Source organism: Odocoileus virginianus, chromosome 27 (genome assembly GCF_023699985.2).
Source record: "Odocoileus virginianus isolate 20LAN1187 ecotype Illinois chromosome 27, Ovbor_1.2, whole genome shotgun sequence".
Classification (NCBI taxonomy): Eukaryota; Metazoa; Chordata; class Mammalia; order Artiodactyla; family Cervidae; genus Odocoileus; species Odocoileus virginianus.
The window spans coordinates 35744781-35758216 of record NC_069700.1 but is presented as its reverse complement, the minus strand read 5'-3'; positions in this window follow the sequence as shown (position 1 = coordinate 35758216).

Below are 13436 nucleotides of genomic sequence, written 5' to 3'. Positions count from 1 at the left end.
ATATATCTGGATTTGTTACTATCTTATAATGATTATTTTATATTGTGATTTTCCTAAATTGCTACTTTCTGCTTTCCTGCTTGCATTTGAAATCATTGTATTTTCTCTTTTTCCTTTATTACTTCTCTAATGGTTTGGAAGTTATACTTCCTATTTCTTCTGTTTTTTTAGTAAGTTCTTTTCTATTTTAATGTGCATACTTGACAGTCTAAAGGTTATTTATGTACCTTTTTCCATAATAGTAAAGGAGCCTCTGATTGCTACTACGCTGACCCTCTCCCTTCCATATGGTACATTAATATGTCCAGCATTCAGATATGGCTTATTTTAGATCTCCCATATTGATGTTATTATTGTTGCTTTATGCAGTCAATACCTGTCTTTATGTAAAGTCCTTATTTGTAAGCTCTTCTGTCTTGCATTTCAGTGTTCTGTTTCCTTCATCCTGAAATACATCCCTTAGGAATCTTGCACTGAGACTGCGTAAGTGATAAACACTGAGTTTTTCTCAGAGTGGCTTTATTTCACCCTCACTTAAAAAATTAATTTACCATGAAATCTAAGATACAAATGAACTTATTTACAAAACAGAATCACCAATATAGAAAACAAACTTATGGTTACCAGAGGCAAAGCGCAAGGGGAAGGATGAAAGGAGTTTGGGACTGACAGACACACACAGTCGTATAACATAAGCAACAAGGTCCCACTGCACAGCACAGGAAACAATATTCAACCTTATAATAATCTATAATGGAGAAAAATACTAAAAAACATATATGTATAACTGAATCACTTTGCTGTTCACCTGAAATATTATAAATCAACTATACTTCAATAAAAAATTAATTTACTTTATATTTTAACAATCCGTAATTTAGATGTCTTGATATTCTAATTCTAAATGTTTTTGTATCTACATTTTAAAAACAACTTTTGCTTACATAGCCAAATTAATGTTAACATGTCTAACAAAATAAACAGTGATTTCTTAGTATCACCTAATATCCATTCCATATTCTAATTTTCTCAATTATCCCAATAATATCTGGTTTTCCAATCAGATCCAATTGAGAACCACATACTGCATGGGTTTCTTTATTGTATCTCTTAAGCCCCTTTTAATTTTGAACTGTCCCTTTTTTCATGACACTGATTAACTGAATTGACAAGGCTGGTTTTCCTATGAAATAGCCCACTTTCTGGGTCTGATTACTTCCATAAAGTGGTATTTAGCATGTTTCTCTTTCCTCTAGATTTCCTTTAAACTGCAAGTTAGATCCAAGGGCTTGTTTAGATTTAAATCAAACTGAATTGACTAGATCACATTACAGGTGATGCAATATTCCTATCAGAAGACAATAATATCTTACTTTTCCATCTGTTATATAAGTATTCCTGTACATAGTTATATGCTAAGATTGTGTTCTTTGTTAATAATTTGCTTTAGACTTTTTCTAGACAGATCTTCTGTGTGATAGATTTCAGTCAGGATACATTACAATAAACAAGAGACTGGGAAGAGGGTTGGAAAAATGTATCCTAAAGATGGCGGGCATATGCATTTAACTTCTCACTAGCATCAGTTGGGACCACTTGGAACGGGCTTCTGCACAGGTAAGAGGAATTTTCTGTGATACACATCTGGCTGGGTAGGAGGAAATTGCATCTTCAGCTTCATCAAATTACTCTGATACCAAGTCACTCTCCACCAGCCCATTTACTCCTCTACCACCAGCATCTAGACACTTGTTTTCCTCAGTGCTTGGTATGTGCAGATTTTTTAAAATTTTGCCAATATCATTATGTAAAATAACATCTCATTGTGATTTTTTTAAAGTTGTTACACATATCATGACATTTTGCCCCTAAATTCTTGAGTATTTATCTTATAAAAATAGGCATTTCCTACTTAACCACAACTTCCTTGTCACTAATTAAATAATAATTCTTTACACCATCTAATACTAAATCTGTATTCATCTTTCTCCAGCTGTCTAAAAAGATCAGTAAGGGTTTGGGTAAACCTGAACAGGAGTCGACTGTATACTGGGGGTTTGTTCAAGTCTCCTTTATTCCCGGATGGCAGTTTACCTGGGTGTAATGGTGTCAGTTGCTGGAGATTTCCTCCAAGACCTGGGAAGATAGTAGAGCCCTGTTGTCTTGTTTCTATAGTTGCTGTTGAGAAATTTGCTATTTGTCCTGGATTCATTGCTTGTGGAACACACGTTTTCTTTCTTGTTTCTTTTAAAATACCCCCCATCCCTCCCCCCCCCCCCCCCCCCGTCTTTGAGTTCTTTAGTTTCTTTCTGATGTATCTGGGTGAGGATTTAGTATATCTTGAGACTTATTTCCTGAGACTGAGAGAGAATTCTTGTCCAAAATCAGTTCTGGATGATGATCAATCATGATCTGTTCTCATCATCTCATTATCTGTTTTAAGAGCCTAAAATAGTGCTGGCACGTATTAGGTGCTTATAAATAGTTATTGAATACATTTGTAAATAAATGAGCATTTTTCTCCACTCCCTCTCATTCTCTCTATTCTCTCCTGCTCAAAATTTTTTCAGATATTTGTTAGAACATTTCATTCTATCCACCATGCCTCTTCCTCTCCTTTACTCATTTTTCATCTCTTTATCTTTCTTGTCTACATTTTAGACACTTTTGTCAGATTTATCTTCTAGTACCCAATTCTAACCTCAGTTACTTCTAACCTGTTTAACCCATCCATTGAGTTTATATTTATATATTGAATTATATAAGTTATTTGTAATCATTGATACCTAGTTAATCTTTTTATTAAATTCTGTTTATTTCATGCATTTGATTTCTCTGTTTTATGACTAATCGTTTTTATCATACTTACAGCTTGAACCTTGTAACTCTATTGTCTGTGTTTTGAGAGTCTAATCCTGCTGTTTGTTATGTAGGCAAACTCTTATTCACTGTGGATTATTTCCTTGTGGGTTTTCTAATTTTGGATTGTGAGCTTATGTTGATGGCCTTGAGACAGACCTTCATGGGCTATTGTGAAGATTGGATAAATTAACTCATATAATGGTATGTCTCAAGTGCAGGTGAAAATGAAATCATGTTGAAAGAATAGATTGAAGGGCCAGAATGATCCACCACGTCATGCTGTGTAAAATAAACAAACAAAATAAAAAACCCACTAGAGTGACATGCTTAAGCCATCAAACCCTGGCAAGAATTACACAAGGGAATAATATAAAAAACTCTCCCAGACACCAAGCGCTTTACTCACATTAGCTGTACTCTTTATAACAACTGCAAGGATGGTGATATTCCGTTTTATGGAACAGAAATAGCAACAGGGTCATTAATTTATAGCTAATTGGGGAACCTCAGTTAACACCCAGGTGGGAATGATTGTAAAGTTCATGCTCTTTTAAATTCACTCCATTACTTCTCAAAAGAATTTTTAGGGAAAAAAATAATCATTTGTACTACATATGTATTCAGGCCAGTTACCCCTATGGATCATTAAATGTGTTAAATGATTAATGAAAAGAGGAAGAGAATGCATGAAACTAGAAAAGAATTGCATTTTAAATAGAAAAAATTTAGTTTGCGTTTTTCCAATTTGAGATTTCATTTATGTACAAAAAAGTCAATCAACAAGAAGCTTACCTATGAGAAATACCTACAGCTCCCAGAATCTAATAAAAAGATATCTGAGATGAGCATTCCAAAACCAACAAAGCAAACAAGTATAAATTTAATTCCTGAATAAGGAATTTCCAAGATAGCTCAACATATAATTTTACATCAACTAGTCAGGCAGCATTAAAGCCGATAGGTGCCAACATATTTCAGTGTTTGTTACCCAGCCCCTGACAGGCTGATGGGATGTGTCCACGAGGAACGTTAGGTTCTGGGTCTGCCCATCTTGTCTGTCAAGCTCTTTCCAGGATCATCTTCCAAGGAAGAGCCAGGATGTTCAGGAATTACCAACTGTTTTAAATATTGTCAACGTAAATTGCACCTAGCATTTGGAGTTAGGCGATTTGATTTTAATAAGGTAGACTCAATTCACTATCTAATATATGTTTATTTAAGGTACTAGTCTTGGTCTGTTGATTTAATCAACAATCCACTAACTGATTATTTGTCACCAGTTGGTACTTGCCATTTGATATAAACTTGATTCGGGGACTTCTCTGGTGGTCCAATGGTTAAGATTCTGTGCTTCCACTGTAGGGGGCACAGGTTCAATCCCTGGTTTAGGAACTAAGATCCAATATGCTGTGCAACCAAAAAAAAGAGTTAAAAAATTTTTAATATGTAATCTTCACATCTCAGATTTGGCTGTAGGTTACATTTTATTATAAGGACTTTAAAAATTTAATGCTGTTAAATAATTAACTAAATAATCAAAGTTAATCATTAACTTTGCAAATGTATACACAGAAGAATGGAAAGATGATTTTATTAATGTATTTAGCAAAAACAGATGATGCAAATAAGTGGAGTCCTGGGAGGTTAACTCTGTGGAACTAATTGGTCAGATTTCCATTTTGGCTATGAGTTTATTTTTGCCAGACTCTGAGAAGATCAACCACCATTCCAAAAAAAAAAATACTGACATTATAAAGTATTTTATTTTTCTAAAACAGCCATGCCATATAATCTGGATTATTTTTTCTATAACAAATATGTACTGACTTTAACAAAACAAATTAGATGATTTTAATACTATGACAGCGATACAAATAAAATATTTTTAAAATTGAATTTTGTAATCATCTCAATTAAAAACATCACCTTAGCTTCCTATTTAGTCAGAATCCCTTAAAGATAAGCCTTCTTTGGACTTTCCTGGTGGTCCAGTGCTTAAGACTGCATTTCTAAGGCAAGGGGTGCGGGTTTGATCCCTGGTCTGTGAACTAAGCTCCCACATGCCATGTGGCATGGCAAAAAAAAAAAAAGCCTCTTCCTTTTTCAATTTCTACAGGCTTTAGTATGAATTATTCCAAATGAAAACGTGCTTTCCACATCTGCCTTAATAAAGCCACATCCCAGCTGCTTGCAGCCCGAGTGAGGCTGGGATGGTGGCCCTCAAAGTCATTTCCACACTGGCCTGTGCAAGGGTTTCTCTTGAGCTCTGACCCCGGGGTCAGGACTGTTAGATGACAGGGCATATATGTGCCACTGCCCAAAGTATTCCAGGTGCCTCTCCAGAAGATAATTTTCTATTCATGTCCGCCAGCGCTGGCCAAGGATCTCAGTTCCCCGAATCCTAGCCAGGGTTGAATATTTCCTTCCCGTCTGACTTCTGTCTTTCTGATTGGTACAGTGGTTATCTCACTGGAATGATTTCTCATTTCACTTACTGCATTTATCACTTCTAGAAGTCCCACTTCGTTCTTTTTCAAACCCGCCATATTGCTTTTTCTAGTTTTCTATTTCTCGCAGGTGTGTTCAACCTATTTCTTTAAGGTCATACACTTCATTATTTTATAGTCTGTATAAGATAGCTTTAATGTCTAAAGTCTTTGCATGGGGCTGCCCCTAGGCTACAGGACACCTTTAAGCAAATTAGAAAAAGTGGCCCTTCAAGCATGTGGTCTTCGTGGCTCAGATGGTAAAGAATCTGCCTGCGGTGCAGGAGACCCTGGGTCAATTCCTGGGTTGGGAACATCCCCTGAAGAAGGAAATGGCTACCCACTCCACTATTCTTGCCTGGAGAATTCCATGGACAGAGGAGCCTAGCAGGGTAGAGTCTGTGGGGTTGCAAAGAGTCGGACACGATTGAGTGACTAACGCTTGCACTTTTCTTCAAGCACACTTTGCTCTGCCAGGCAGGACTTTCCTGCACTCTGGCACACACATACACCTACACTGTCACCCCGTCACCAGTCCCTGGGCTCTGGACACAGCTGCTGACGGCCAAGTGATCTGTGCTACCTGTGCCCCGACGTGTCAGGTTTGGAGTCTAGCAGAATTTGGGCTTCTAGGGCAACAGGCTGGAGCCTGAATTCCTTGTGCCCTAAGTTATTTTTGACTATATGCTAGTCATTATATTGGAAAAATTGTTTGTAGGGATAATTTGAGCACCAGAATGAAGGTAATTTCCTCCATAGAGAGCTTGCTTTGCTTCTTCCAGGAGCCTGGGTACCTTGTCAATACTGAGCCACACAAAGTCAAGGCTTGGGTAACCCAGGCTGTCTTTCTGGCAGGTTGGTCTACTTCTAAATAGTTTACCCTCATCCTGCCATACTGGGGGAAAAGGGTCTCCTGTGTGACTTCCCACTGGGCAGGTCCTGGGCTGTGATGGAGACCCACTCTTCTCAAGATGTCATCAGAAGGGAAGGTCAGCCCTCCCCCTAGTGGACAAAGGCCCTTCCTTAGCAGGACAGCAGCCTCTGGGCTCCTCCCACCTTGGTATTGGTGACCTACAGATCGATGCTGTCTGCCTTGTCAGTTCTTTACAGAGGATGTTTTCAACATCTTATCCAGCTTACTTAGTTGTTTTTAGCAGGAGGATGGCTGGAGAGCGTTATCCTGCTATTACCAGAAAGAGAGGTCCTGTTGCTCTAATTTGCATTTCTTTGATTAGTGGTGGATCCCAGCATCTCTTCTTCTTTTTTTTTTTTAATTTTTATTTTTTCCATTTATTTTTATTAGTTGGAGGCTAATTACTTTACATCATTGCAGTAGTTTTTGTCATACATTGAAATGAATTAGCCATGGATTTACATGTATTCCCCATCCCGGTCCCCCCTCCCACCTCCCTCTCCACCCGATCCCTCTGGGTCTTCCCAGTGCACCAGGCCTGAGCACTTGTCTCACCAGCATCTCTTCTGAAGCTGGTAGCAGTTCAAGTTTCCTCTTCTGTGAAATGCCCTCTTTTCTCTCGGCCTCCTGCACATGTTCCTTAAATACTCTAGGTATTCATTCCATGCTCATTTAATATATGTTTTTCTAGTCTGCCCTCCATCTAGTCAGTACTTTGATGGTGTCCTTCACTAAACAAAATCTTGGATTTTGATGTGGACAAATTTTCTGTACTGTCCGCCTCTAGAATTGTGTTGATCTCATCCTTCCTGGCTGTTTAGACCAAGCCGGTTCTTCCAGCCTCCTTTGACCTGCGCCATGTAGAGGGGCGCTGCCTTCCCTGTAGTGCTGACCAAGCTGAGTCTGCAGTGTCAGCAACCTCACTGCATGCTGCTTCATTTGTTAGCTTCCCATAAACCCCCCATGTCCCTCACATGTGTTGCTGTTAAACCAGATCCTGGGTTTAGGAAGTTAAGTTTTAGACTTTCAGGCAGAATACAGATCTCTATTATTTTTCATCCTGATTCAGCCCACCATTCCAGGCTGCTGAGTTATTTTTGGACCCTGATTCTGTCATCCGGTGCTTTGGCTGTCCCAGTTTTGTGCCACCTGAAACTTTGATAAATATGTCATCCATTCCCACGTCCAAGTAACTGGTGAGAATGTAGAACATGAGAGGATTCGGGCCAGAGCCCTGGACCATGTCCCTGAAGTTCTCTTTCAGGCAGCTATTGATCAATTGATGGTCACATTCCACCAAGAATGACTGAGAAACATCTAAATGCCTGAGCCTGCTCTTACAAAAAGCATGGATATATGTATATGTATAACTACACTTTGTTGTCCAGCAGAAACCAACACAACATTGTAAATCAACTATATTTTAAAAATTATTATAAATAAATGAATGCCTGAGCCTGGGCTAAGCCCTGAGAATACAAAGGTGGCAAATGAAATAAGTTCTCCACTCTCAGAGAGTTCACATTCTAGTGGAGGAGACAGATGCATTTAAATATGGTATAAATTCTGGGCTTCCCTGGTGGCTCAGTGGTAAAGAATCCGCTTGTCAATGCAGGAGACAGGTTCAATCCCTGGTCTGGGAAGATCCCACATGCTGCAGAATAGCTAAGCCAATGGGCCACAACTATTGAGCCTGTGCTCTGGAGCCCGAGAGCCACAACTACTGGCCCACAATTACTGAAGCCCGTGTGCCTAGAGCCCGTGCTCCGCAACAAGAGAGGCCATCAGAATGAGAAGCCCACACTTCACAACAAAGAGTAACCCCCCCCTTGCCACAACTAGAGAAAAGCCCATGTAACGACGAAGACCCAGCACAGCCAAAAATAAATAGGTAAATAAAACTTGTTTTAAAAATTAAAAACATAAATGCTAACACACTTGTTTGGTACTGTTGATTTTACATAGAACTCCCTTCAAGGACTATCTCTTTTGAGCCATGTTTGGGATAGGCAGCCAACTGGGAATACATTTATTTATGTATTAAAAGATTTTATTTTTTAATTTTTTGTTTTATTTAAACATATTTAAACATATTATATTTAAATATAATTTTATGTATGTATTTCTGGCTGTTCGGGGTCTTCGCTGCTGCACAGACTTTTCTCTGGTTGCAGTGGGTGGGGGCTACTTTCTAGTTGCGGTGCCCGGGCCTCTCACTGCAGTGGTTTCTCTTGGGGAGCACAGGCTCTGGGGCGCGCCGGCTGCCGCAGTTGCGGCTCCCAGGCTCTAGAGCACAGGCTCAGTAGGTGTGGCCCACGGGCTTAGTTGCTCTGCGGCTTGTGGAATCTTCCTAGATCAGGGATCCAACCTGTGTCTCCTGCAGGCAGATTCTCCACCACCGAGCCTCCAGAAAAGCCTGATCTTATTTATTTTGTAAGAATATATTTATTTACTTGGCTGCGCCGGGTCTTCATTGCAGCGTTCAGGATCTTTTAGTTGCGGCATGGGGGGTCTAGTTCCCCGACTCAGGGTTAAACCCGGGGCCCCTGCATTAGGAGCACAGAGTCTTAGCGACTAGACCCCCAGGAGAATCCAGCCATCCCACATTTCTCATGTTCTCCTGAGGGCTGTTAGGATATTAGTCCAATGCTCTGCTGAAGTTCAGGTGTCTACAGTGACAGCAGAAGTGTTTCCACCAGGACAGAGACCCGTTCCTAGTGAATGTGTGCAGTGCCCCTTTATAAGTGCTTGTTAATGATTTGTTCATAATCCACTGCCAGTTTCGTTGGTGGAAATTCCTCCGAGATCTCTGAGGCAGTTCTCTCACTCTGCTGGGATGTAATTCATCAGGGTCAGGAGATTCAAGAAGACTTACAGTCCTCACTGTTTATCTGAGGAGGTATCTGAGGTATTTACCCTTCAGACCAGCAATTGGTAGCCTGGCAAAGCCCTCTTCAGAGTCCAATCCAGCCCCGCTGCTGCAGTAGGCAGTAACACAGTTTCTCCAGTTGGAGGTGGGGTATGAAATTCATTAAGCAGGTTGGAACCAGTGTTTCCTTTTACATAAAATGGAAAGGATAGAAAGAATCAGCACTGTAGCTAGCAGGGGTACATGTTTTATATGTGCTCTGGATCTAAAATACATCTCTTACTGAAGGTCATCCCCAAAAGTTTAAAAGTTACTGGCATAGTGATTAAGTCGGTCCTCTCAAGTCAACCAGGCGACTCTGGGCAAATTACTCAACCTAACAGAGTTTCCTCATCGATCAAACAAGATTGGGGCACCCATCTCCTTGGGTTGTTATGAAGATTAAAATGACACAAGAAGTGAAAACTGCTTAGTTAAGAACCCGGATTGGAATGTGTACAGAAGATGCTTTAAAGACAAGCGCGCCTGACCTTGTTCATTTCTCATTCCCAGCGCTGTTAATTTCACTTCCTACTTTCTATTTTCGGCAGTCTGGAGAAGAAAGTCTGTGACTTTCTAGCAATCCTGGATTTTATGGATATTATCTCATCTCAGAAGGTTTCAAGGCTCATAAACCTGCTTCTTCCGCGGCTCGAGGCTGGAGCCGCCTGCACTTTAGGGGCGGTCCGGCGCGCCCTGGCCCACCATCTGCAGTTGGAGATCGGCCTTCCGGGGCCCCTCTGGTTCCGTGGGTAGGGGTGATGATGAATGCTTTGTTTCAAACCTAGGTTTTCTCCTTGCTTCCCGTCTGAGGGGAGCCCTTCCTCCCATCCTTGTAAGCTTTCTCCCGACTCCTCGGGTTCAAGGTGCTTCTTTCTCCGCCCAGCATCCCAGCTCCCTGGCGGGGGCGTGGCAGGCTCAGGTGCTCTCAGCCCATCGCCCCCGCTTGATTCAGGCGCCGCCCTCACTGTTACGGGGCCGCCGGCGCTGGACGGCGCCCAGAGGTAACCCCTCTCCCAGCCCGGCCGGGCAGGACGGTCTGACTACCGAGCCCACCTCCTCCCAGGAGCAGGCACCTGGTTGGTGCTTTATGGCCCACGTGAAAGCTCCGCTTGCCTGGCTCATTCACCCCTCATTCAATCAGGGACTTCACATGAAGTGCTGAGGATACAAGATGACTAAGAATGGATCCCTGCTTTCAAAAAGCTGTCTTTAATGCCACCCCTCAAAATATTTAAGCAGCTGGTGTGGTGGATACGGGCTTCTCAGCCTGCCAATGCAGGAGACGTGGGTTCTGTCCCCGGGTTGGGAAGATCCCTTGGAGAAGGGAATGGCTACTCACTCCAGCACTCCTGCCTGGAGAGTTCCATGGACAGAAGAGCCTGGTGGGCTACAGTCCATGGGGTGGCAAAGACTGAGCGACTAACACACATGATAAACCATAACGGAAAAGAATATTTTTAAAAAGAATATATAGGAACTTCCTTGCTGGTCCCGTGGCTAAGACTTCTCGTTCCTAATGCAGAGGCCTGGGTTCCATCCCTGGTCAGGGAACTGGATCCCACATACCATAACAAAAGGTTCTGCATGCCACTAGGAAGCCCCAACACAGCAAGTAAATAAACATTAAAAAATAATAATAATGTTTTTTAAAAAAGAATGTATATATAACTGAATCACTGCTATACAGCAGTAATTAACACATTATAAATCAAATATATTTCAATTAATAATTTTAAAAATCAAATATGTGTCAGCGTTTATAAAGTAAGGAATAGAATCAGGATCCAAGAAATTTAAGGGGCAAAGTTTGATTTTTAAAAGGACTGGTCCCGTTTCAAGGGTTTTCCTCTTAAATTGTATTTAAAACAGGAACCATCCTCATTTTTATTTTCAGATAACATATTTGGTACCATGTGTTGAGAGGGTCACAGGATTCTTGGGCATCACTTGGAGGCCATGCTGAATGCAGCATCATACCAACAAAACTCTGCATTATAAAGAAGTCCACTCCACTTCTGGAGACAAGTCCCTAAAGGTGACTGTGGGACTTTCTCCTCTCTCCACAACTAGCAAAGGAACATCACTTAGAAAAAACTTTGCAATTGGTGTGTCAGTCAGCAATGAAATGTATACTTCTCAAATATTCCAAGGCTATACACCTTCTTAAAAAAATGCAATAATAAAAGTTTTAATTCAACAGGTATTGTAAGGCTTTTTAGTTTTTGCTAAAATGATAGATGTGCTTTTGTATCTCATGGTTTTATTTTGTATTTCCTTGATTACTAAAGAGTTCAGGATCTTTCTTTTTTTATGATTATTGGCCACTTTTTTTATATATATAAAGGTCTGATCAAGTCTTTTTAGGGCTTCCCAGGTGGCACTATTGGCACTTCATGGCAAATAGATGGGGAAACAATGGAAACAGTGACAGATTTTATATTCTTGAGCTCCAAAATCACTGTGGATGGTGACTGCAGCCAGGAAATTAAAAGACACTTGCTCCTTGGAAGAAAAGCTACGACAAACCTGGACAGCATATTAAAAAGCAGAGACATTAATTTCCAACAAAGTTCCGTCTAGTCAAAGCTATGGTTTTTCCAGTAGTCAGGTATGATTGTGCTAGTTGGACTATAAAGAAGGCTGAGCTCTGAAGAACTGATGCTTTTGAACTGTGGTTTTGGAGAAGACTCTTGAGAGTCCCTAGGACTGCAAGGAGATCCAAACAGTTAATCCTAAAGACAATCAGTCCTGAATATTCATTGGAAGGACTGATGCTGAAGCTGAAACTCCAATACTTTGGTCACCTGATGCGAAGAACTAACTCCTTGGAAAAGACCCTGATGCTGGGAGGGATTGGGGGCAGGAGGAGAAGAGGACAACAGAGGATGAGATGGTTGGACGGCACCTCTGACTCGATGGACATGGGTTTGAGCAAACTCAGGGAGATGGTGAAGGACAGAGAGGCCTGGCATGCTACAGTCCATGAGTCTCAAAAGAGTCAGACACGACTGAGCTACTGAACAACAACAAGGTGGCACTAGCAGTAAAGGAGTTTTCCCTGGTATTTCAGCTGGTAAGGAATCTGCCTGCAATGCAGGAGACCTGGGTTTGATCCCTGGGTCTGGAAGATCCCCGGAGAAGGAAATGAGAACCCACTCCTGTATTCTTGCCTGGGAAATCCCATGAATAGAGGAGTCTGGTGGGCTGCAGTCCATGGGGTTGCATGAGAGTCAGACGCGACTTAGTGACTTAGCAACAATAACAACAAATTATTTACTCTTTAACTTATTGGAGCTCTTTACATATTCTGGATTCCCATTCTTTATTACATGAATTGCAATTGTCTTTTCTCATTTGTGGCTTCTCTTTTCATTTTCTTTTTGGTTTCATATAGAAATTCTTTACTTTAACATAGTTTAATTCGTGTGAATTTTTCCCTTTATGGTTTATACTTTTATGTGAATTTTTAGATGAATCCTTCTTCCTAGATCATAAGCATATTCTCCTATATTGTCTTCTAAAACCCTTATAGGTTTGCTTTTCATCCTTGGATTAAAATCCTTAGATTTTTAGTCCCCCTGGAATTAATTCTGAGTTTGGTGTGGGGTAGGGATTCATTTTAAGTTATTTTTATGTGAATGCCATTCTTCCCTGCACTATTTACCAAAACATTCACCTTTTCCCAGTTTCTCTGCAATACCACATCTTATATCAGGCATTCATATCCGTGGATCTGTTTCTATGGCCATTTGTCTCTGTACCAGTTCAACATTGTCTTCATTTTGTAGCTTCATGAAAGGTCTTGATATCTGATAGGCCAACTCTCCTCTCATTGTTTTTCTTCTCAAACGACATGGTTAGAGCTAGGCTTTGATCTTTATAAAATAACTATTTGATTAGATACTTATCTAATAAAAATAGATATTTTTCTACAAGCTTTCTTTAGCCAAAAATAGTTTATACATTTTTAAAAATCTGTGCTTTGCCAATCATGTGGGTTTTGTGTGTCACATTCAGTTCCAAAAGAAATTGATGTTCATTATGGGAAGATCAGCTGAGCAGAGACCTCATGCTCTGCTCAAACATTAGAGTTGAGTGCCTGGCCTATCTTATCTTCAGTAAGAAGTGTACATAACACGAGGTTGGCTTTAAAAATAGTCACAACCTGAATGTTGAGAGTTACGTTTTATTCAGTGGGGATTTTTAGGACTTCAAGCCCAGGAGACAGCATTTCAAGTAACCAACCCTGAGAGATCTGCTCCCA